At 38.2% G+C, this 24,899-nt stretch overlaps 1 protein-coding gene across 4 annotated transcripts in view; it reads left to right on the forward strand.

Annotated features, from left to right (window-relative positions):
- DTNA (dystrobrevin alpha) overlaps positions 1-24,899 on the forward strand; it is a 394,389-nt gene that overhangs the window by 169,035 nt on the left and 200,455 nt on the right. For all 4 annotated transcript variants that reach the window (XM_055368709.2, XM_055368711.2, XM_055368712.2 and 1 more), the window contains one exon: positions 14,553-14,677. The gene's annotated coding sequence lies outside the window, so the exon portion shown is untranslated. The remainder of the gene's footprint in view (positions 1-14,552; positions 14,678-24,899) is intronic.

Consider the following 24,899-nt stretch of genomic DNA (forward strand, 5'->3'; position numbering starts at 1 on the left):
AATTTATTGAAACCAAATTAAATGATTTATCTTCTATCTTCTATCTTCTATCTTCTATCTTCTTCTTCTTCTTCTTTTTTTTTTAAAGGTACTCATCTCCCCAGAGTCAGATGAAAATGCTAAGTCAAGCTCTCGGTAACCCTCAGGTGGCTCCTAAGGCATATGTCATATGCAAGGCCACCAGTTAAGGTAGAAATGCACCACTAAAGGGCAAGACCTGAGCATTCTTTCCCAGAATTAGATGCTTCTGTCTTTTTATGATTTCCAGTAAAAGTATCTCTTTGTCTAAGAAAGCAACCACCCATATTTTGCACACAAATATTTTTTTCCTTAGGGAAACAAGATAAACATTACAAACAACAACAACAAAATATTAAGAATCTGATTTTCATGCCTAAGAATTTGTCAATGAAATTGTGTCCAAATAACTGCTACATTTGTATACAAATATTTTATGAAAGCAAGCTTTATGATTGGGGTTTAATGCATATTAGAGAAGAATTATTTATATATATATTTTATTACACTTTAAGTTCTAGGGTACATGTGCACAATGTGCAGGTTTGTTACATATGTATACATGTGCCATGTTGGTGTGCTGCACCCATTAACTCTTCATTTAACATTAGGTATATCTCCTAATGCTATCCCTCCCCACTCCCTCCACCCCACAACAGGCCCCAGTGTGTGATGTTCCCCTTCCTGTGTCCATGTGTTCTCATTGTTCAATTCCCAACTACGAATGAGAACATGCAGTGTTTGGTTTTTTGTCCTTCCTATAGTTTGCTGAGAATGATGGTTTCCAGCTTCACCCATGTCCCTACAAAGGACATGAACTCATCATTTTTATGGCTGCATAGTATTCCATGGTGTATATGTGCCATATTTTCTTAATCTAGTCTATCATTGATGGACATTTGGGTTGGTTCCAAGTCTTTGCTATTGTGAGTAGTGCTGCAATAAACATACATGTGCATGTGTCTTTATAGCAGCATGATTTATATTCCTTTGGGTATATACCCAGTAATGGGATGGCTGGGTCAAATGGTATTTCTAGCTCTAGATCCCTGAGGAATCGCCACACTGTCTTCCACAATGGTTAAACTAGTTTACAGTCCCACCAACAGTGTAAAAACGTTCCTATTTCTCCACGTCCTCTCCAGCATCTGTTGTTTCCTGACGTTTAATGATCGCTATTCTAACTGGTGTGAGATGATATCTCATTGTGGTTTTGATTTGCATTTCTCTGATGGCCAGTGATGATGAGCATTTTTTCATGTGTCTGTTGGCTGCATAAATGTCTTCTTTTGAGAAGTGTCCTTTCATATCCTTCACCCACTTTTTGATGGGGTTGTTTGTTTTTTTCTTGTAAATTTGAGTTCTTTATAGATTCTGGATATTAGCCCTTTGTCAGATGAGTAGATTGCAAAAATTTTCTCCCATTCTGTAGGTTGCCTGTTCACTCTGACTAGTTTCTTTTGCTGTGCAGAAGCTCTTGAGTTTAATTAGATCCCATTTGTCAATTTTGGCTTTTGTTGCCATTGCTTTTGGTGTTTTAGACATGAAGTCCTTGCCCATGCCTATGTCCTGAATGGTATTGGCAAGTTTTCTTCTAGGGTTTTTATGGTTTTAGGTCTAACATTTAAGTCTTTAATCCATCTTGAATTAATTTTTGTACAAGGTATAAGGAAGGGATCCAGTTTCAGCTTTCTACCTATGGCTAGCCAGTTTTCCCAGCACCATTTGTTAAATAGGGAATCCTTTCCCCATTTCTTGTTTTTGTCAGGTTTGTCAAAGATCAGATGGTTGTAGATGTGTGGTATTATTTCTGAGGCCTCTGTTCTGTTGCATCGGTCTATATCTCTGTTTTGGTACCAGTATCATGCTGTTTTGGTTACTGTAGCCTTGTAGTATAGTTTGAAGTCAGGTAGTGTGATGCCTCCAGCTTTGTTCTTTTGGCTTAGGATTGACTTGGCAATGCGGGCTCTTTTTTGGTTCCATATGAACTTTAAAGTAGTTTTTTCCAATTGTGTGAAGAAAGTCATTGGTAGCTTGATGGGGATGGCATTGAATCTATAAATTACCTTGGGCAGTGTGGCCATTTTCACGATATTGATTCTTCCTATCCATGAGCATGGAATGTTCTTCCATTTGTTTGTGTCCTCTTTTATTTCATTGAGCAGTGGTTTGTAGTTCTTCTTGAAGAGGTCCTTCACTTCCCTTGTAAGTTGGATTCCTAGGTATTTTATTCTCTTTGAAGCAATTGTGAATGGGAGTTCACTCATGATTTGGCTCTCTGTTTGTCTGTTATTGATGTATAAGAATGCTTGTGATTTTTGCACAATGATTTTGTATCCTGAGACTTTGCTGAAGTTGCTTATCAGCTTAAGGAGATTTTGGGCTGAGACAATGGGGTTTTCTAGATATACAATCATGTCATCTGCAAACAGGGACAATTTGACTTCCTCTTTTCCTAATTGAATACCCTTTATTTCCTTCTCCTGCCTGATTGCCCTGGCCAGAACTTCCAACACTATGTTGAAAAGGAGTGGTGAGAGAGGGCATCCCTGTCTTGTGCCAGTTTTCAAAGGGAATGCTTCCAGTTTTTGCCCATTCATTATGATATTGGCTGTGGGTTTGTCATAAATAGCTCTTATTATTTTTAGATATGTCCCATCAATACCTAATTTATTGAAAGTTTTTAGCATGAAGGGCTGTTGAATTTTGTCAAAGGCCTTTTCTGCATCTATTGAGATAATCATGTGGTTTTTGTCATTGGTTCTGTTTATGTGCTGGATTACGTTTATTGATTTGCATATGTTGAACCAGCCTTGCATCCCAGGGATGAAGCCAACTTGATCATGGTGGATAAGCTTTTTGATGTGCTGCTGGATTCGTTTTGCCAGTATTTTATTGAGGATTTTTGCATCGATGTTCATCAGGGATATTGGTCTAAAATTCTCTTTTTTTGTTGTGTCTCTGCCAGGCTTTGGTATCAGGATGATGCTGGCCTCATAAAATGAGTTAGGGAGAATTCCCTCTTTTTCTATTGATTGGAATAGTTTCAGAAGGAATGGTACCAGCTCCTCCTTGTACCTCTGGTAGAATTCAGCTGTGAATCCATCCGGTCCTGGACTTTTTTTGGTTGGTAAGCTATTAATTATTGCCTCAATTTGAGAGCCTGTTACTGGTCTATTCAGAGATTCAACTCTTCCTGGTTTAGTCTTAGGAGGGTGTATGTGTCGAGGAATTTATCCATTTCTTCTAGATTTTCTAGTTTATTTGCATAGAGATGTTTATAGTATTCTCTGATGGTAGTTTGTATTTCTGTGGGATCGGTGGTGATAACCCCTTCATCATTTTTTATTGCGTCTATTTGATTCTTCTCTCTTTTCTTCTTTATTAGTCTTGCTAGCGGTCTATCAATTTTGTTGATCTTTTCAAAAAACCAGATCCTGGATTTGTTGATTTTTTGAAGGGTTTTTTGTGTCTCTGTCTCCTTCAGTTCTGCTCTGATCTTAGTTATTTCTTGCCTTCTGCTAGCTTTTGAATGTGTTTGCCCTTGCTTCTCTAGTTCATTTAATTGTGATGTTAGGGTGTCAATTTTAGATCTTTCCTGCTTTCTCTTGTGGGCATTTAGTGCTATAAATTTTCCTCTACACACTGCTTTATATGTGTCCCAGAGATTCTGGTATGTTTTGTCTTTGTTCTCGTTGGTTTCAAAGAACATCTTTATTTCTGCCTTCATTTCTTTATGTACCCAGTAGTCATTCAGGAGCAGGTTGTTCAGTTTCCATGTAGTTGAGCGGTTTTGAGTGAGTTTCTTAATCCTGAGTTCTAGTTTGGTTGCACTGTGGTGTGAGAGACAGTTTGTTATAATTTCTGTTCTTTTACATTTGCTGAGGAGAGCTTTACTTCCAACTATGTGGTCAATTTTGGAATAGGTGTGGTGGGGTGCTGAGAAGAAGGTATATTCTGTTGATTTGGGGTGGAGAGTTCTGTAGATGTCTATTAGGTCCCCTCGGTGCAGAGCTGAATTCGATTCCTGGATATCCTTGTTAACTTTCTGTCTCATTGATCTGTGTAATGTTGACAGTGGGGTGTTAAAGTCTCCCATTATTATTGTGTGGGAGTCTAAGTCTCTTTGTAGGTCTCTAAGGACTTGCTTTATGAATCTGGGTGCTCCTGTATTGGGTGCATATATATTTAGGATAGTTAGCTCTTCTTGTTGAATTGATCCCTTTACCATTATGTAATGGCCTTCTTTGTCTCTTTTGATCTTTGTTGGTTTAACGTCTGTTTTATCAGAGACTAGGATTGCAACCCCTGCCTTTTTTTGTTTTCCATTTGCTTGGTAGATCTTCCTCCATCCCTTTATTTTGAGCCTATGTGTGTCTCTGCACGTGAGATGGATTTCCTGAATACAGTACACTGGTGAGTCTTGACTCTTTATCCAATTTTCCAGTCTGTGTCTTTTAATTGGAGAATTTAGCCCATTTACATTTAAGGTTAATATTGTTATGTGTGAATTTGATCCTGTCATTATGATGTTAGCTGGTTATTTTGTTCGTTAGTTGATGCTGTTTCTTCCTAGCATCAATGTTCTTTACAATTTGTCATGTTTTTGCAATGGCTGGTAACAGTTGTCCCTTTCCATGTTTAGTGCTTCCTTCAGGAGCTCTTGTAGGGCAGGCCTGGTGGTGACAAAATCTCTCAGCATTAGCTTGTCTGTAAAGGATTTTATTTCCCCTTCAGTTATGAATCTTAGTTTGGCTGGATATGAAATTCTGGGTTGAAAATTTTTTCCTTTAAGAATGTTGAATATTGACCCCCACTCTCTTCTGGCTTGTAGAGTTTCTGCTGAGAGATCCGCTGTTAGTCTGATGGGCTTCCCTTTGTGGGTAACCTGACCTTTCTCTCTGGTTGCCCTTAATATTTTTTCCTTCATTTCAACTTTGGTGAATCTGACAATTATGTATCTTGGAGTTGCTCTTCTCGAGGAGTATCTTTGTGGCATTCTCTGTATTTCCTGAATTTGAATGTTGGCTTGCCTTGCTAGGTTGGGGAAGTTCTCCTGGATAATATCCTGAAGAGTGTTTTCCAACTTGATTCCATTCTCCCTGTCACTTTCAGGTACACCAATCAGATGTAGATTTGGTCTTTTCACATAGTACCATATTTCTTGGAGGCTTTGTTTGTTTCATTTTATTCTTTTTTCTCTAAACTTCTTGCTTCATTTCATTCATTTGGTCTTCCATCACTGATACCCTTTCTTCCAGTTGATGGAATCGGCTACTGAAGCTTGTGCATTCGTCACGTAGTTCTCGTGCCATGGTTTTCAGCTCCATCAGGTCCTTTAAGGACTTCTCTGCATTGGTTATTCTAGTTAGCCATTCGTCTAATTTTTTTTCAAGGTTTTTAACTTCTTTACGATGGGTTTGAACTTCCTCCTTTAGCTCGGAGAAGTTTGATCGTCTGAAGCCTTCTTCTCTCAACTTGTCAAAGTCATTCTCCGTCCAGCTTTGTTCCATTGCTGGTGAGGAGCTGCGTTCCTTTGGAGCTGAGTTCCTTTGGAGGAGGAGAGGTTCTCTGATTTTTAGAATTTTCTGTTTTTCTGTTCTGTTTTTTCCCCATCTTTGTGGTTTTATCTACCTTTGGTCTTTGATGATGGTGACATACAGATGGGGTTTTGGTGTGGATGTCCTTTCTGTTTGTTAGTTATCCTGTTAACAGTCAGGACCCTCAGCTGCAAGTCTGTTGGAGTTTGCTGGAGGTCCACTCCAGACCCTGTTGGCCTGGGTATCAGCAGTGGAGGCTGCAGAACAGCGAATATTGCTGAATAGCAAATGTTGCTGTCTGATGGTTCCTCTGGAGGTTTTGTCTCAGAGGGGTACCCAGCCATGTGAGGAGTCAGTCTGCCCCTACTGGGGGGTGCCTCCCAGATAGGCTACTCGGGGGTCAGGGACCCACTTGAGGAGGCAGTCTGACCGTTCTCAGATCTCAAACTCTGTACTGGGAGAACCACTAGTCTCTTCAAAGCTGTCAGACAGGGACATTTAAGTCTGCAGAGGTTTCTGCTGCCTTTTGTTCGGCTATGCCCTGCCCTCAGAGGTGGAGTCTACAGAGGCAGGCAGGCCTCCTTGAGCTGTGGTGGGCTCCACCCAGTTCGAGCTTCCCAGCCGCCGCTTTGTTTACCTACTCAAGCCTCAGCAATGGCGGGCGCCCCTCCCCGAGTCTTGCTGCCGCCTTACAGTTGGATCTCAGACTGCTGTGCTAGCAATGAGCGAGGCTCTGTGGGTGGGGCGTGAGACCCTCCGAGCCATGCGCAGGATATAATCTCCTGGTGTGCCGTTTGCTGAGACCATTGGAAAAGTGCAGTATTAGAGTGGGAGTGACCCAATTTTCCAGGTGCTGTCTGTCACAGATTTGCTTGGCTAGGAAAGGGAATTCACTGACCCCTTGTGCTTCCCGGGTGAGGCAATGCCTCGCCCTGCTTCGGCTCATGACAAGCCCCAGTGAGATGAACCCGGTACCTCGGTTGGAAATGCAGACATCACCTGTCTTCTGCATCGCTCACGCTGGGAGCTATAGACTGGAGCTGTTCCTATTTGGCCATCTTCAAGAATGATGTTTAAAAATGTGGAATTGCATGTGCTCAGTACAAATTTAATTCAGAATATTTGTCAGAAGTACGGTACTCTGCATGCAGTCGTTTTCTCTCCTTTCCATTGACCCTGCTTTTCATGTTACTAATGTAACTGATAGAGTTCCTACAAAATCTTTTTTTATTTTGCCTTTTTGTTCTATATCTAGTTTTATAAGGTTTTATCCTTTCTTCCTTTATTTCTTCATTCCTTCCTTCTTTTCTAATTGAACTTTACATCATAGTATCAACAGACACAGTTATACCAGATCACACTGTATCAGTCTCTTAGAAGTGTGCATTGGGCTTCTCTAACAAATGAATGCATGGAAATTATGAGCAAAATCATGATCACAGTATCAGAGACATTTCAGTATACTCTATGGTATACCTGCTTGTAGGTAACTACAAATATGGCTTTTTAAAAGCCACTTAGACTAACCTTTGACACATTTTTACTTAACCTGCAAAATTCAATTTAATTCTTTTTTTGGCCAATTTGGTGGGTGTAATGAGATGCAGGAGACAAAAGACTGCACTTGGGTAAACATTGTTTTCTTGTCCTGATCAGCAAAAATACGTGAATCTTTCTGCCTTACTTGGAATTAATTTCAATATGGAGAACGTAAAGCTTTAATGAGATTCGTCACTGTGGGGGGGTGGCATTTATCTATACTTAGTTTTAGTTTCATATTGCCCTACTTATATTCATAAAAGGAGATTTTCATCTAAGAAAACCTGAGATACTTAGGTTTAGTGATTATTTGTGTAGGTAAATACACAGTGAGACTCATTGGTTTCTCAATTGTATTTTTTAAAAAGATACAAAATGTGATAATCACTCCTTTTAAAAGTGTATTCTAAGAAAGTGACTCCTATTTTTCTGATATTTTGGGATACCTGAGTTTTGTACAGTAGCGATTTCTATAACAAAATAAACCTTAATATAAAAATAAAATAGTGACTTACTGCTTTACTGTGAAATGCAGCTGACATGTGTTCTGTGTGAATGTGTGTATAAAGTACGTGAATAAAATAAAGGAGCATTCAGCCACTACTGATGTCTCATATCTTCATATGTATCATATCCCTTAGTGAGCAAGTTGAATAAAAATAATTTCATAGCCATAAACAGAGGAAGTATTCATGCCGAATATGTATAGATTGCTAATAATAGGACAAAAAAGTTTCAAATATTAAAACAAAATTATATATAGTTTACAGTTCTTCAACTACTTCCTTAAAAATTATATCGTATGTGTATATATGCACAAACATATGTCTGTGTGTATGTATAACTGGAAGTAAATGTATAAAATCTTCATAGGGATTTCCTGTGGGGTGGAATGTGGGTGATACTAATTTTCTTCACAATTTATTATATTTTCCACATTTCCTAAAAGGAAAGTTACTCTGATCAAAACACACACACACACATACCCACACTTTAAAAACTCCATGTTTCTTCTTGTCTCTTGATCTATTTTTAATAAAACTTGATTTTTAATAAGTATTAGCATGTAAGCCAATTATTTTTACATTTTATTTGTTTGTTTTTTGAGACGGGATCTCACTCTGTCACTCAGGCTGGAATGCAGTGGCACAATCTTGGCTCACTGTAACCTCCGCCTGCTGGGCTCAGGTGATCTCTCACCTCAGCCTCCCAAGCAGCAGGGACCACAGGTACACAGCACCACGCCCAACTAATTTTTGTATTATTAGTATTATTATTATTTCTCTATACAATTTCTGAGATACTTAGGTAAACTTAATCACTGGGGTTTTGTCATGTTGCCCAGGCTGGTCCCGAACTCCTGGGCTCAAGGGATCTGCTTGCCTTGGCCTCCGAAAGTGCTGGGATTACAGGCATGAGCCACTTACCTTTTAAAAATGCAAGTATCATCTCGATAAGCAACTGTCTTAACCTTACAATAAAATGCAACAGAAAGATACGCAGAGCCAGTCCTTCAGAAATAAAAAAAAAAATGCTGTGCAAGAAACAGCTGATAAATCCTTTTTAAACCACCTTCATTTTTCTCAGCACCTTTAAAACAGTTGACTGGACACCCAACTGAACTGATATTGACAGGCAGGCCATCATATTATTTCTTAAGTGTTCCTGAATGTCAGCAGGATTTCGGCTTTGTGGCGTGAAAAATTCTACATTCATTGCTGAAGGTGTATATTTTTTTCCTGTTGACAGCTATTTTGTCCAAATATTGTTCTCTCTGCTTTATCTTACTTTAACCTAAGTGATAAGGTACAACTTTTTATCCACTTCTATTGATGAAATATCAAGAATAAAACCGAATTCTCTGCTACTATCTTATACTTCTCAAATATCTTCTTGCTGTCTTGTTAAATTTTATCAGAGATAAGTATTAAAGTAGGCAACTGAAAAGTGAGGCACAGCAGTGGCCTATATGGATACCCAGAATTGTGAAGTACACACATGTTTCTGCAATCACTGGGCTGTGATTTAATGGAAATGAATTATAGATGCACAACCCCTTCTGAGATTAGATTAATTTCCCTGATTATTAGTCCAAAGATTTAAAAACTTCACAGAAATTAGGTTGCCACCCAGCTTAGGAGCTGATGCAGCCAGTCTCAAAGGCACTTTCCTTGGGGCCCAGAATCCCTAATGGGAGAGGCCTGCCTGACTTGTGTGATCTTGCCCTTCCGCGAAGGTACCACACTGGATGTGAACAACTAAACTGTCACAGCCACAGCCCCTTTATCCTAGGGGCTTGAAGAAATAAGCTATGCCCTTAATAGGAAGTAAAGACATCCAAGACCTTCCTGCCTCTCATACTGTGCTGTGTGTCAACAAAAAAAAGTCCTTAAAATAGAGAGGATGCCTAAGCATCCAATAGCACTAATTCTGTTTCCAGCTTTTAAGTGTCCAAAAAGGCCCATTTGCCAGCCATCCTCTCCCTGACTCTGACTTAATTAATATGCTTGTGTCTGGGGTGATTCTGGGTTTAGTCCAAGGGCCATGATTCCAAATCCATTTTACTACAACTTTCTAAGCCACTTTGACGTTCTTAGGCCGATAACTAATAATCTGGTGAAATTATTTGAATAAGTTTATACTGCCACTCTGTACAGGAACCAGATGTGAAAACATGAGCTTTGTGTTTGCTAACTGTTCCACCATCAATCATTTATTCAAACAAGCATTTAGTGATGATTGCTATTCATCATTAAAGATTATGTACTAGAGATGATGAAGAAACAAGCAATAAGTCCCTGCCCAGAGTTGCACGTATTCTTATAAAGGGATAAGAAAATTCGTGGTAATTTTAAATGATAACAGGTGCTGCAATGAAAGACCTCCAAGAGTGGTGTGGCAGCACTAAGGACTGGAATACAGAGAGGGTCTAAGAGCACAGCTGGGAGGGGCAGGAAGGAATTCACGTGGTATATAGAGTTGGAGGAAGCTTCAGAAGGGAAGTTAGACTTACCTTGTTCAACTTCAGAGGTCTGGATGGGACCTGTGGTAAAATTACATAATAGAATTAGGACTCAAAGGAACTCGGACCACCTACCAGGGTTCCTCAACCTGGGTACTATCAACATTTTGGACTATTCATTATTTGGCTGGGGTTTGGGGGGCAGTAGTCCTGTGAATTTTCAGATGTTCAGCAGTATCCTGACCTGTACCTACTAGATGCCAGTTGCACGTACCCACCCTGCACAACCAAAAATGTCTCCAAACATTGTCATATGTCCCCTGGGGGCAAAATCACCCTGATTGAGAACCACTGGACAAAAGTCATACCCTCAAAAGAAGTCCTGGAGAGCACCTTTTTATTCCTTCTTTTAATATTTAGGCTACCCGTTCTTGAATAATAATGAAAGTAGCTAAAATTTCTGCTTGGATTCCTTATATTTTTAGGGTGAATAAAATAATCATGAATTCTTCAGATTGTGATGATGAAATTATTTTTAATACGGTGCAAGTTCACAAGGGTAACAGAAAGGAAATTGAACCAAATATTTATAAGAAAAAGAAGACAAATTTTAAAATAAGAAAATGTAATAGGATTTTTCTTTTACTACATTCTTGCTAGTTAATCTTGTATTTCACCCTACCTTGTTTATTCTAAGGTATGTATAAATAAAATCATCATCTAGAAGCTTTAATCTGACTTGCAAATATTTGTGCAAAAGAAAAATCCAAACTTCTTAGATTTAAATTTGATGGCAACCAAAAATATACGTTCATTCATACATTTGTTTGTTCGTGCAATAAATATTACTGCAGGCATACTATGTGCCAGCCACCATTCTAAGCATCAGGTGCACAACAATGAAAAAAGTTCCTGCCTTTGTGGAGCTATATTCTGGTGTGAAGAGACAATGAATAAATAATACATCAGGTAGTGGCAGTACAGGGGAATATATCAAAATAAACAATAGAGAGTGAGTGCAGAGTGCTATTTATGGTAGAAACATCAGTCCGAGCATAAATAGGAATAATAACACGAATGTTAACTCTTCTCCAGTCTAATATTTGTCTAGGTCCCACAGAATGTGGGCTGAGAGGACCACATATCCCAACTTGTAATAAACGTGTATGGTTTACCAAATCCTACCACTACGAATGATTATTGAGCCTCTATTTAAATTGATATCATTGGTATGAAGATCACTACCTTTTTAGGTGGCCCATTCTGTTTTTGTGTCCTCCAATTTGAGGGGATCCTCTTATTAAGCAAAAATGTGACTCCTGCAACTTCTATCTAACCTACATGCCTAAAATGCAGCACCCAAAATAAATGAAATACTTCTTTCTTTTATGGTACTCTGTGGTAAGACACTGGTTCCTAGCTCCAATCCAGACCCTGGATGAAAGCTTTTTTGGGAGCTTAGTAAAGAATACAGTATTTTTATTTTATACCATGACACTAAATTTTAATTTCTAGTCACAAGTTAGCCAACCTAGAATTTAAGTTAGCTGACCTGTAATTTAAATAAGAACTTAAAGAGAGAAGGGGCCAGGCACGGTGGTTCGTGCCTGTAATCCCAGCATGTTGGCAGGCTGAGGCAGGCGGATTGTTTGAGCTCCGATGTTCGAGACCAGCCTGGGCAATATAGCAAAATCTCATCTCTACAAAACATACAAAAATTAGCTGAGCGTGTTGCTGAGCACCTGTAGTCCCAGCTACTCAGGAGGTTGAGATGGGAAGATTGCTTGAGCCTGGGGAGCTTGAGGCTGCAGTGAGCCACGATCATGCCACTGCACTCAGTATGGGTGAGAGAGCAAGACCTTGTCTCAAAGAGAGAGGGAGAGAATGGAGAAAGGTATAATTTGTATTCGCACCCAAAGTTCATGTGACAATTTTGCTTTGCAAGTGTCCAGTAGGCTTCAGGAAGAGTATGGTAGGATTGATGCCTTTAATTCACTAGCAGCTTGGGAGGCTGCCACCCTCAGGTGAAAGAAAGAGTAGAAAGAATTGAGGGTATTCAGCTCTGCATACTCTGGAGTTGCCATGCAGGATAGAAGCCAAGAATGGTAGGGATGGATCTGCCTCCAGATTAGATAACTAACTTCTTTTAATCACTATCTGTGATATATGGGGTGAAATGGGGCCACTTCTTAGTAGAAAAGGAACAGCAGAATTTAAAGCTGCCTTGTGATCCGTAGACCACCCAAGGTGCAACTTTTATTAATCATAGATCCTGGTCAAGATGTCAACCTGGACCACCCATGGGGTTCTTTAACAGTGTCTCTGAGCATTGTTTAGGCTCCCTCCAAATCTATTGCAGTCTGGAGTAACCCATTGGACCTGGACAGAAAAAAAAGAAATATGCAAGTGATCCTTCCCAAAATTGTCAGGTACAGGAGCAACAACCAGCAGCCAAATCCTAAGAGGTCCCTAGGACAATACCAAGTGATTTCTCGAGTGATTCTACACTGCCAGATAGAGCTGGATATAAGTTTATCTCACTTTATTATATACATAGATATAGCCTAAGGTGAAAATATAATACTTTAGATTATATGCGATTTTCATTTATTTCCAGGTGCTGTGGCTTAGAGAGCTGTGTTCATGAGGAGAAATATTTTTAATATACAATTTATTCTCAGATAGATAGGTCTAACCTACTCCAACTCCAATTTTTTTTTAAAAAAAGCATGTACTTTAAGAAACAAAAAATATCTGAAAGTACTACTGTTGTAATAATACATTTAATTCAAAGAATGTCAAACAGATGTATGTGCCTAGAATCATAGCACAGGGAAAGACTGTTGGGTCTGAATGTCACAGAACAGTGGTTAATTGTGTAGTGAAAGTCTCTTTATATCCTATTAAATTGTATTAGGTCATTCTCACACTACTATAAAGAACTGCCCATGACTGGGTAATTTATAAAGGAAAGAAGTATAATTGACTCAGTTGCAGATGGCTGGTGAGGCCTCAGGAAACTTACAATCATGGTGAAAGTGGAAGCAAACACATCCTTCTTCATGTGGCAGCAGGAAAGAGAAGTGCAGAGCAAAGGGGGAAAAGCCCCTATACTATCACAAGAACAGCATGGGGATAACAGCCCCCATGAGTCAATTATCTCCTATTGGGCCCCTCCCATGATATGTGGGGATTATGAGAACTACAAGTCAAGGCGGGGACACAGCAAAACCATATCATAAATAAACCTCACGTAATGAACATGTCTGAGAACTTAGATAAGAGGAAGGGGAAGATTTTGTTATAGAATTTTTTTTAGTACCCCAAATCATAGGAAGCCTGAACCCAGTCATGAAAGCTGAAATCATTATTGTGTTCATTTTAGATAACCTGGGTTGGGAGAGGAAAGCATGGGGTGGGAGTCAGCAGCAGAAGGCACCCATCACCCAGCAAAGGTGCAGAGCTGGGTTCCTTCCATCCCTTCCCTTTCCACCCCCACTGCCACCAGATGCCTTGTCCCTTTTACTTTACTGTGTCCCTCCTCCCCACACTTTTCCTTCATCTTAACATGAGATTTCCTAAGCTTCAAATTTTTGCTGCTTCAAGCCATCTGGCACCTGGGATAGTAACACGCAGCCCGTGTGTTCACAGGGAGAAGCAAGGAAGAAAGGGTGAGGAGGAAGAGAACACTGGGGAGGACTGGCTGAGGGGAGATGATGAGTGGAGTGCCTGGGTCACTCCCAGCCATAGGGTCAGGGATCTTGGGCATTGGGGCAGGCAGTCTAGAGCTTGTCTCTTTCAGTTCTCATTTAGAAATGTTCTCAGAAGGCAAAAGCTTATAAAATCATTCAGCTTAGTTAAGAAAAATTAACAGCCAATCTTATGAAATATTTACAATTTATGTTATTACTACACAACATAATTATATGGATTATTAAGTAACATTAGGTTGCCTTTGTAGTCCACCTTGCTGTAGTCCACTCTTACAGGGTATCTACTAATGACTGCTCAAGCTCAATCCATCAGAGGAAATGTTAGTCTGAGGACTCTGATCTTAGCAGTACTTTACTTGGCTTCAGTAAAAATTATGTCAATAAAATATCCTGAAAACTATCTACTTGGAAAACAAAGAAGATTCCATGTTTTCCCATTTCTGGTTTTTCAGTCAACTAAATCCATAGAGCTATATCAGGAACCCAGTGTTCCAGGCAACTATCATTAACCAGCTTTTAAATCTTGGATGATCACTTCATCCCTCTGGGACTCACTGTCCTCATCTGTGAAAAGACTTCTACCATAAATGTCCATTATTATAAATATTTCTTATACTAAATGAAAAGCAAGGTTCTAAATTGCATACGTTATTAATAGAGGATAAGGGGATTTATAAAATATCGTATGTTCTGGATCTGCCAATTCTGGCTTCCTGCTTGTGTAATAAATACAGAAGTGTGAATTGCTTAGCTAAATAAAAGTCTACTTTCTCATTGCAGATAAATAGGATTTACCAATCCTTGGATGAAGTGCTTGGGAAGTCTTTAAGTGCTGTAATCAACTGCCATTTCGAAGAATATAGATGGTTTTGAAAAGTTCATGCTGTCCCTTCATTGAATTTTAGGTGAGTGTGTTTAAGACAAAGAACTTCAGATGAATATTGAACTGTTTCTCTTTAGAGTGCTCCTCTCGTTTGCCTGAAAAGAAAATGGGTTTAAATATTATCAATGCTGAGGTGGAGCAAGATGGCTAAATAAATATTATCAATGCCTTTCAGTTTCGTACCTTTAGTGAGGTTCCAGACAATGAAAGACTTACCGTCTTTTTGTTTATTTATTGTTATTATTATTATTATCTGAAACCATCTGAACTGTGAGCTATATAACATAAAGATTATCTTGACCGTCACTTCCCAGTTTCTATTAAGCAAATGCCATAATACTTCATTCTATTCTAAAGGTTATATAATTTGTAAAATATAAAATGTATTTAAAATCAGTGTAATAAACCAGAATGAGACAAAATTTTTGATGGCATAAACTGAATGAAAATTTGATGGTGATAATAGTGGTTTAATCACTAATAAATCTGTGTTTGAGATCAGGATAACGTTTTAGATGTGCTTATTGGGAGATTTTGCTTAGAATTAAAAGTAGGGCATGGTTAAGGGCAGGTGTGCTAAATTTTTAAAGTGCTATGTACAATTAAACACAACACACACACACTCACATTAAGCTTTGTTTTGTCTGGCCATGAAATGAATGAATAAATATATTTTACATCATCATATGTCATCACCCTTCCATGTCAGAAAAGAGAAGAGCCTAAAATTGGTGGTTTAATATTAGTCTGATATATGCCATTGCCATTTTTCAGCAGAATAGAGGGGAATGGAGAAAGTGAGTGGTGGTCATATTGAGGATATTGTGTGGCTTTCCACCTCCTCCTAAGTCTAGTTTTCAAAGTGTGGCTTTATTATGTACTTTGAAGAAAGATGATCTTCAGAACACCAGCATATACCTATGTTTACAATTCCAATAAAATAATGCAGCTGACAGAGCATTGGCCACTGTCTAAATCTAATCTGAAAGGCAGAGATGCTTCCTTAATACTTTTGATTAACTTCAAAATGATGGCAAATAATGCTTTCATAAACTTACAGGTGTATAAATGTGGTTTATAGAGATTGGATTTAGAACTAAAATGGTAATTCTATTTATTTACAAGATGTGTGTTGAATGCAGTTCCCAGAAGCTAAACTTGGTGCCCATCAAAAATACCAGTAAATCAATTTGCCTAGTGTAACAGTTACTCTAGAAGAAAAAAATGAAAATGAAAAACTTATTTTCTGAATCCTTTATTTTCCACTTGTGCCCATCTGTGCCTGTTACCTTCAGGGCCATTCCTTGCCCTGCCCTGCCTCTCTTTATTCCACAGGGACTGACCCTATGGGCTGTGTTTTCCAGCCAGAGCCTCTCCTCTCCTCCTACATCTTACCTCCAGCTTCTTCCAGTGACCTGAACCCTGAACCTCATTAACACTACCTCTTCCCTTTTGTCCCTTGAGAATCATGAGTGATAGTGCCTTTGGCTTCCTGAGGCTGCTGATCTTCAAATTTGATCCACCATTCCCAATTTAGCTTCTCAGTTCTTTCATCTTTGTAACCATTTCCTTGTATTAAAGTTCATCATTTTAAATACTTAGAATGTTTTCTTTTTTCTTGATTGAATCCTAACTAATCTATCAATACTTCATTAATTTCTTCCAAAATTATTGGAAGAAAATGAACATGGATTACTTGCTTCTTAAGAAAACAAGTGATTCCTAGGAAATTAAATTTAAATGTAAAGTTGGGCAGGGTGTTTTTTACTTTTAAAATACTTTATACTAAGACATTGAGATATAATATACATACAAAGAGGTCACAAGTAAGTGTATATCTCAATGAATTTTCACAAAGTGTATACTTCCCATCAGATCAAGAAGTAGATTACCAATGCCCCCAGAAGTCCTGCTCATGTGACCTTCCAGTCATTCCTCCCACAGAGGAAACCATCATCATGGCTTATGTGACCATTAACTAATTTTGCCTATTCTAGAACTTTATCTAATGGAATCATGCAGTGTGTCATTTATTTATTAATTTAGTAAAATTTATTTGAGAGCAATTTAGGTCACCCAAAAATTGAGTAGAAAGTACAGTTTTTATATATCCCCCTATACACAACACACACACACACACACACACACACACACACACACACACACCCCACACACACACACACACACCCTATGGGCATCCTCCACCAGAATGGTATATTTGTGACTATCAATGAACCTACGTTAACCCATCATCACCTGAAGTCCACAGTTTACATTAGGGTACATTCTTGGTGTTGTGCATTCTATGGGCTTTGACAAATGCATAAATGACATGTATCCACCACTGCGGTATCATACAGAATAGTTTCACTGTCCTAACAATCCTCTGTGCTCTGCCTATTCATCCGTCCCCTGCACCTCACCCCTCATCTTTTTACTGGCTCCATAGCTTTACCTTTTCCAAAATGTCATATAGTTGAAATCATACAGTGTGTAGCCTTTTCAGGTTGGCCTCTTTCACTCAGTAATATGCATTTAAGTCTCCTTCATGGCTTTTCATGGCTTGATAATTCATTTTGTTTTAGTGTTGAATAATATTCCACTGCCTGGATGTACCACATTTAATTTATCTATTAACCTATTGGAGGACATTTTTGTTGCTCCATGTTTTGGAAGTTATGAATAAAGCTGCTATAAACATCATATGTAGGTTTTTGTGTGGACACAAATTTTCAACTCATTTAGGTAAATATTTTAGGTTGGTGCAAAAGTAATTGCGATTTTGCCATTACTTTTTGATTTAATTACCTTTGCACCAACCTAATACCAAGGAGTGTAATTGCTGAATCATAGGACAAAAATATGTTTAGTTTTGTAAGAAACTGCCAAACTGTCTTCCAAGTTAATTGTATCATTTTGCATTTCCACCAGCAACAAATAAGTGTCCTGTTGCTCCATATCGTCTCCAGCATTTGATGTCAGTGTTTTAGAATTTGGTCATTCTAATAGGTGTATACTTCTGATTTTAATGAGCAGTTCCCTAATGATGTTGAGCATCTTTTCATATGGTTACTTTCTAACTTTATATCTTCTTTGGTGAGGTGTCTGTTCCGATCTTTGGCCCATTTTTTAATTGGGTTGTTTTCTTATTGTTGAGTGTTAAAAGTTCTTTGTATATTATGGCTAATAATCCTTTATCACATGCGTCTTTTGAAAATAATTTCTCTTATTTCTGTCTTCTCTTGTCATTCTCTTCAAGGTTTGTTTTTTTAAAAACTGAAAAAAAATTAAACTTAATATATTTAAACCATATCCTCAGCTATACAATATTGTAACATTAATTTGTTGCTGTTAACACAATCATTGTCAAGTTTCCCATTTTGCATATCAAATTAATGGGAAGATTTTTAAATTTTCAGATATATCCCAAGTATTATTTTTATTTTTAAAATATCCACATTTCACAAACTTTACTATGTACAGTATAAGAACTTCTTAGTCTCATTCCAATTTAAATCAGTCTCATTCCAGCATTCACATTTAAATCTAAAGCTTCTGATTTATTTTATTTTGGTTCTTTTCACCTACAGTTGAGAGATCTGACCTCTCTCTTTTAGTAATGGTTGTTTGCTACTTGAAGATGCCTTATGATCTGAACATTTCAAATTTCCTGTAATAAATACTGGATGTATTGGAAAGCAATGTGATCAGGATCCCAGTGTCTGTCTTTCTTGATAACTAATCAATTCACTCTGTCTCAACAATTCCATTCATTCTAAAGAGATTCCTTGGTATTAAAGTCGCTTTTCACTTAATCATTTTGGTACTTCACTTAGTTATTTTAAATGGAAGGGCCTTGCTATTTTCATTTCCTTCTCATTTATTTATGTAGTCATGTTCCTTTTCAATCTTTTCTCAGAGGTCATCTCAACTGCTCATCTGTCCATTTTAATGTACTGTGGTTGGACTCTGAAGGACATGATGTTCCTTCTACCAACAATTTTCATCTATTCAACCAATGTCAATGTTGAACCTGCAATGCCTAATTTAGAATCCTTTCAGACAATGTGCAAATGCCATCATGAACAGAATTTCTAAAACTCCTTCATCATCCTAAAGCTGGGAGACACAGGTATGAGGAGCTTTATGATATAGTTTAAGACAATGAATAACTTATGTTGCCAATACAAGTCTTCCCCTTATTTGATACAGCTCTAAAAATTCTAATCATTAACATTTTTCTCCAGCTTTTGGAAATAGGATTTTATAAAATTATAATTTAAAAAAATACCCTTGGGAAGAAAAATGCACCCATTAATTATATATACTACATAATATGTAAATCTAATGAATTAGCAAGGAAGAGACCCCTGAAACAATGGTACAAACATTCAGCATTGGAAGTTGGGGTACACATATGTGGGAAATGATCTCACCAACTTTATGATGTTGCCTGTAGGGTCAAGGGAAACACCTGACATCAAAGATAACTCAGGCTGAACAGATCTTAATGTCACGTTGGGAGAGAGGGATGGGAAGAGTGGAGGTATTAGTCATTACAATAATGAACAACATTGTGATGGGAGATTTTTATGTATATATATACTTTAGGTTCTGGGATACATATGCAGAACGTGCAAGTTTGCTACACAGGCATACAGGTACCATGGTGCTTTGCTGCACCCATCAACCCGTCATCTACATTAGGTATTTCTCCTAATGCTATCCATCCCCTTGCCCCCCATCCCCTGACAAGCCCTGGTGTGTGATGTTCCCCACCCTGTGCCCATATGTTCTCATTGTTCAACTCCCACTTATGAGTGAGAACATGTGGTCTTTGGTTTTCTGTTCCTGTGTTAGTTTCCTGAGAATGATGGTTTCTAGCTTCATCCATATTCCTGTAAAGGACATGAACTCATTCTTTTTTTGGCTACATATTATTCCATGGTGTTTATGTGTCACATTTTCTTTATCCAGTGTAACATTTATGGGCATTTGGGTTGGTTCCAAGTCTTTGCTTTTGTGAATAGTGCTGCAATAAACATACGTGTGCCGTATGTTTATTGCGGCATTATTCACAATAGCAAAGACTTGGAACCAACCCAAATGTCCAACAATGATAGACCGGATTAAGAAAATGTGGCACATATACACCATGGAATACTATGCAGCCATAAAAAATGATGAGTTCATGTCCTTTGTAGGGACATGGATGAAATTGGAAATCATCATTCTCAGTAAACTATCGCAAGAACAAAAAACCAAACACCGCATATTCTCACTCATAGGTGGGAATTGAACAATGAGATCACATGGACACAGGAAGGGGAATATCACACTCTGGGGACTGTGGTGGGGTGGGGGGAGGGGGGAGGGATAGCATTGGGAGATATACCTAATGCTAGATGACGAGTTAGTGGGTGCAGCACACCAGCATGGCACATGTATACATATGTAACTAACCTGCACAGTGTGCACATGTACCCTAAAACTTAAAGTATAATTAAAAAACAAAACAAAACAAAACAAAAAAAACCATACGTGTGCATGTGTCTTTATAGTAGAATGAGTTATAATCCTTTGGGTATATACCCAGTAATAGGATTGCTAGGTCAAATGGTATTTCTGGTTCTAGATCCTTGAGGAATCGCCACACTGTCTTCCACAATGGTTGAACTAATTTATACTCCCACCAATAGTGTAAAAACATTCCTATTTCTCCACATCCTCTCCAGCATCGGTTGTTTCCTGACTTTTCAATGATCGCCATTCTAACTGGCATGAGATGGTATCTCATTGTGGTTTTGATTTGCATTTCTCTAATGACCAGTGATGATGAGCTTCTTTTCATATGTTTTTTGGCCGCATAAATGTCTTCTTTTGAAAAATGTCTGTTCATATCACTTGCCCACTTTTTGATGGGGTTGCTTTTTTCTTGTAAATTTGTTTAAGTTCCTTGTAGATTCTGGATATTAGCCCTTTGTAAGATGGATAGATTGCAAACATTTTCTCCCATTCTGTAGGTTGCCTGTTCACTCTGCTGATAGTTTCTTTTACTGTGCAGAAGCTCTTTAATTAGATCCCATTTGTGAATTTTGGCTTTTGTTGCCATTGCTTTTGGTGTTTTAGTCATGAAATCTTTGCCCATGCCTATGTCCTAAATGGTTTTGCCTAGATTTTCTTCTTGGGTTTTTATGATTTTAGGTCTTACATTTAAGTCTTTAATCCATCTTAATTTTTGTATGAGGTGTAAGGAAAGGGTCCAGTTTCAGCTTTCTGCATATGGCTAGCCAGTTTTCCCAACACCATTTATTAAATAGGGAATGTTTTCCCCATTGCTTGTTTGTGTCAGGTTTGTCAAAGATCAGATGGTTGTAGATGTGTGGCGTTATTTCTGAGGGCTCTGTTCTGTTCCATTGGTCTATATATCTGTGTTGGTACCAGTACCATGCTGTCTTGGTTACTGTAGCCTTGTAGTATAGTTTAAGTTAGGTACTGTGATACCTTCAGCTTTGTTCTTTTGGCTTAGGATTGTCTTGGCTATACAGGCTCTTTTTTGTTTCCATATGAAATTGAAAGTAGTTTTTTCTAATTCTGTGAAGAAAATCAATGGTAGCTTGATGGGAATGGCATTGAATCTGTAAATTACTTTGGGCAGTATGGCCATTTTCACGATATTGATTCTTCCTATGCATGAGCATGGAATGCTTTTCCATTTGTTTGTGTCACCTCTTCTTTCCTTGAGCAGTGGTTTGTAGTTCTCCTTAAAGAGGTCTTTCACATCCCTTGTAAGTTGTATTCCTAGGTATTTTATTCTCTTTGTAGCAATTGTGAATGGGAGTTTGCTCATGATTTGGCTCTCTGTTTGTCTATTACTTGTGTATAGGAATGCTTGTGAATTTTGCACATTGGTTTTGTATCCTGACACTTTGCTGAATTTGCTTATCAGCTTAATGAGGTTTTGGGCTGAGATGATGGGGTTTCCTAAATATACAATCATGTCATCTGCAAACAAAGATAATTTGACTTCCTGTCTTCCTATTTGAATACCCTTCATTTCTTTCTCTTGCCTGATTGCCCTGGCCAGGACTTCCAATACTGTGTTGAATAGGAGTGGTGAGAGAGGGCATCCTTGTCTTGTGCTGGTTTTCAAAGGGAATGCTTCCGGCTTTTGCCCATTCAGTATGATTTTGGCTGTGGATTTGTCATAAATAGCTCTTATTATTTTGAGATATGTTCCATCAATACCTAGTTTATTGAGTGTTTTTAGCATGAAGGGGTGTTGAATTTTATTGAAGGCCTTTTCTGCATCTATTGAGATAATCATGTGGTTTTTGTCATTGGTTCTGTTTATGTGATGGACTACGTTTATTGATTTGTGTATGTTGAACCAGCCTTGCATCCCAGGATGAAGCCGACTTGATTGTGGTGGATAATCTTTTTGATATGCTGCTGGATTCAGTTTGCCAGTATGTTATTGAGGATTTTCACATCAATGTTCATCAGGGATATTGGCCTGAAATTTTCTTTTTTTGTTGTGTCCCTGCCAGGTTTTGGTATCAGGATGATGCTGGCCTCATGAAATGAGTTAGGGTGGAGTCCCTCTTTTTCTTTTGTTTGGAATTGTTTCAGAAGGAATGGTACCAGCTCCTCTTTTTACCTCTGGTAGAATTTGGCTATGAATCTGTCTAGTCCTGGGTTTTTGTTGGTGGTGGTGGTGGTAGACTATTAATTACTGCCTCAAATTCAGAATTTGTTATTGGTCTATTCAGGGATTCAACTTCTTGATTTAGTCTCGGGAGGGTGTATGTGTCCAAGAATTTATCCATTTCTCCTAGATTTTCTAGTTTATTTGCATAGAGGTGTTTATAGTATTCTCTGATTGTAGTTTGCATTTCTTTGGGATCAGTGGTGATCTCCCCTTTATCATTTTTATTGTGTCTATTTGATTCTTCTCTGTTTTCCTCTTTATTAGTCTGGTAGCCATCTATCTATTTTGTTAATCTTTTCAAAAAACCACCTCCTGGATTTGTTGATTTTTTGAAGGGTTTTTCGTGTCTCTATCTCCTTCAGTTCTGTTCTGATCTTAGTTATTTCTTGTCTTCTGCTAACTTTTGAATTTGTTTGCTCTTGCTTCTCTAGTTCTTTTAATTGTGATGTTAAGGTGTCAATTTTAGCTCTTTCCTGCTTTCTCCTGTGGGCATTTAGTGCTATAAATTTCCCTCTAAACACTGTATAGCTGTGTCCCAGAGATTCTGGTACATTCTGTCTTTCTTCTCATTGGTTTCAAAGAACATCTTTATTTCTGTCTTAATTTTGTTATTTACCCAGTAGTCATTCAGGAGCAGGTTGTTCAGTTTCCATGTAGTTGTGCAGTTTTGAGTGAGTTTCTTAATCCTGAGTTCTAATTTGATTGCACTGTGGTCTGAGAGACTGTTTGTTATGATTTCCATTCTTTTGCATTTGTTAAGGAGTGTTTTGCTTCCAATTATGTGGTCAATTTTAGAATAAGTGCTATGTGGTGCTGAGAAGAATGTATATTCTGTTGATTTGGGGTGGAGAGTTCTGCAGATGTCTATTAGATCTGCCTGGTCCAGAGCTGAGTTCAAGTTCTGAATATCCTTGTTAATCTTCTGTCTCATTGATCTAATATTGATAGTAGGGTGTTAAAGTCTCCCACTATTATTGTGTGGGAATATAGGTCTCTTTGTAAGTCTCTAAGAACTTTCTTTATGAATCTGGGTGCTCCTGTATTGGGTGCATATATATTTAGGATACTTAGCTCTTCTTGTTGCATTGATCCCTTTAACATTATGTAATGCCCTTCTTTGTCTTTATTGATCTTTGTTGGTTTAAAGTCTGTTTTATCAGAGACTAGGATTGCAACTTCTGCTTTTTTTTTTCTTCTTTCTGTTTGCTTGGTAAGTCTTCTTCCATCCCTTTATTTTGAGCTTATGTGTATCTTTGCACATGAGATGGGTCTCCTGAATATAGCACACTGATGGATCTTGACTCTTTATCCGATTTGCCAATCTGTGCCTTTTCATTGGAGCATTTAGCCCATTTACATTTAAGGTTAATATTGTTATGTGTGAATTTGATCCTGTCATCATGATGCTAGCTGGTTATTTTGCCTATTAGTTGATGCAGTTTCTTCGTAGTGTGGATGGTCTTTACAATTTGGTTTATTTTTGCAGTTGCTGGTACTGGTTTTTCCCTTGCATATTTAGTGCTTCCTTCAGGAGCTCTTGTAAGGCAGGCCTGATGGTGACAAAATCCCTTAGTATTTGCTTGTCTGTAAAGGATTTTATTTCTCCTTCACTTATGAAGCTTAGTTTGGCTAGATATGAAATTCTGGGTTGAAAATTCTTTTCTTTAAGAATGTCGAATATTGGCCCCCACTCTCTTCTGGCCTGTAGCGTTTCTGCTGAGAGATACACTGTTAGTCTGATGGACTTCCCTTTGTGGGTAATGCGACCTTTCTCTCTGGCTGCCCTTAACATTTTTTCCTTCATTTCAACCTTGGTGGATCTGACAATTATGTGTCTTGGGGTTGCTGTTCTTGAGGAGTATCTTTGTGGTGTTTTCTGTGTTTCCTGAATTTAAATGTTGGCCTGTCTTGCTAGGTTGAGGAAGTTCTCCTGAATAATATCCTGAAGTGTGTTTTCTAACTTAGTTCCATTCTCCCCATCACTTTCAGGTACACCAATCAAACGTAGATTTTGTCTTTTCACCTAGTACCATATTTCTTGGAGGCTTTGTTTGTTCCTTTTCATTCTTTTTTCTCTAATCTTGTCTTCATGCTTTATTTCATTAAGTTGATCTTCAGTCTCTGATATCCTTTATTCTGCTTGATCGATTCAGCTATTGATACTTGTATATGCTTCACAAAGTTCTCGTGCTGTGTTTTTCACCTCCATCAGGTCATTTATGTTCTTCTCTAAACTGGTTATTCTAGTTAGCAATTCCTCTAACCTTTTATCAAGGTTCTTAGCTTCCTTGCATTGGGTTAGAACAAGTTCCTTTACCTCAGAGGAGTTTGTTATTACCCACCTTCTGAAGCCTACTTCTGCCAATTCGTCAAACTCATTCTCCATCCAGTTTTGTTCCCTTGCTGGCAAGGAATTGTGATCCTTTGGAGAAGAGGCGTTCTGCTTTTTGGAATTTTCAGCCTTTTTGCACTGGTTTTTCTTCATCTTCATGGATTTATCTATTTTTGGTCTTTGTTGTTGGTGACCTTCAGA

The sequence above is a fragment of the Gorilla gorilla genome, chromosome 17, assembly GCF_029281585.2.
Source record: "Gorilla gorilla gorilla isolate KB3781 chromosome 17, NHGRI_mGorGor1-v2.1_pri, whole genome shotgun sequence".
Lineage (NCBI taxonomy): Eukaryota > Metazoa > Chordata > Mammalia > Primates > Hominidae > Gorilla > Gorilla gorilla.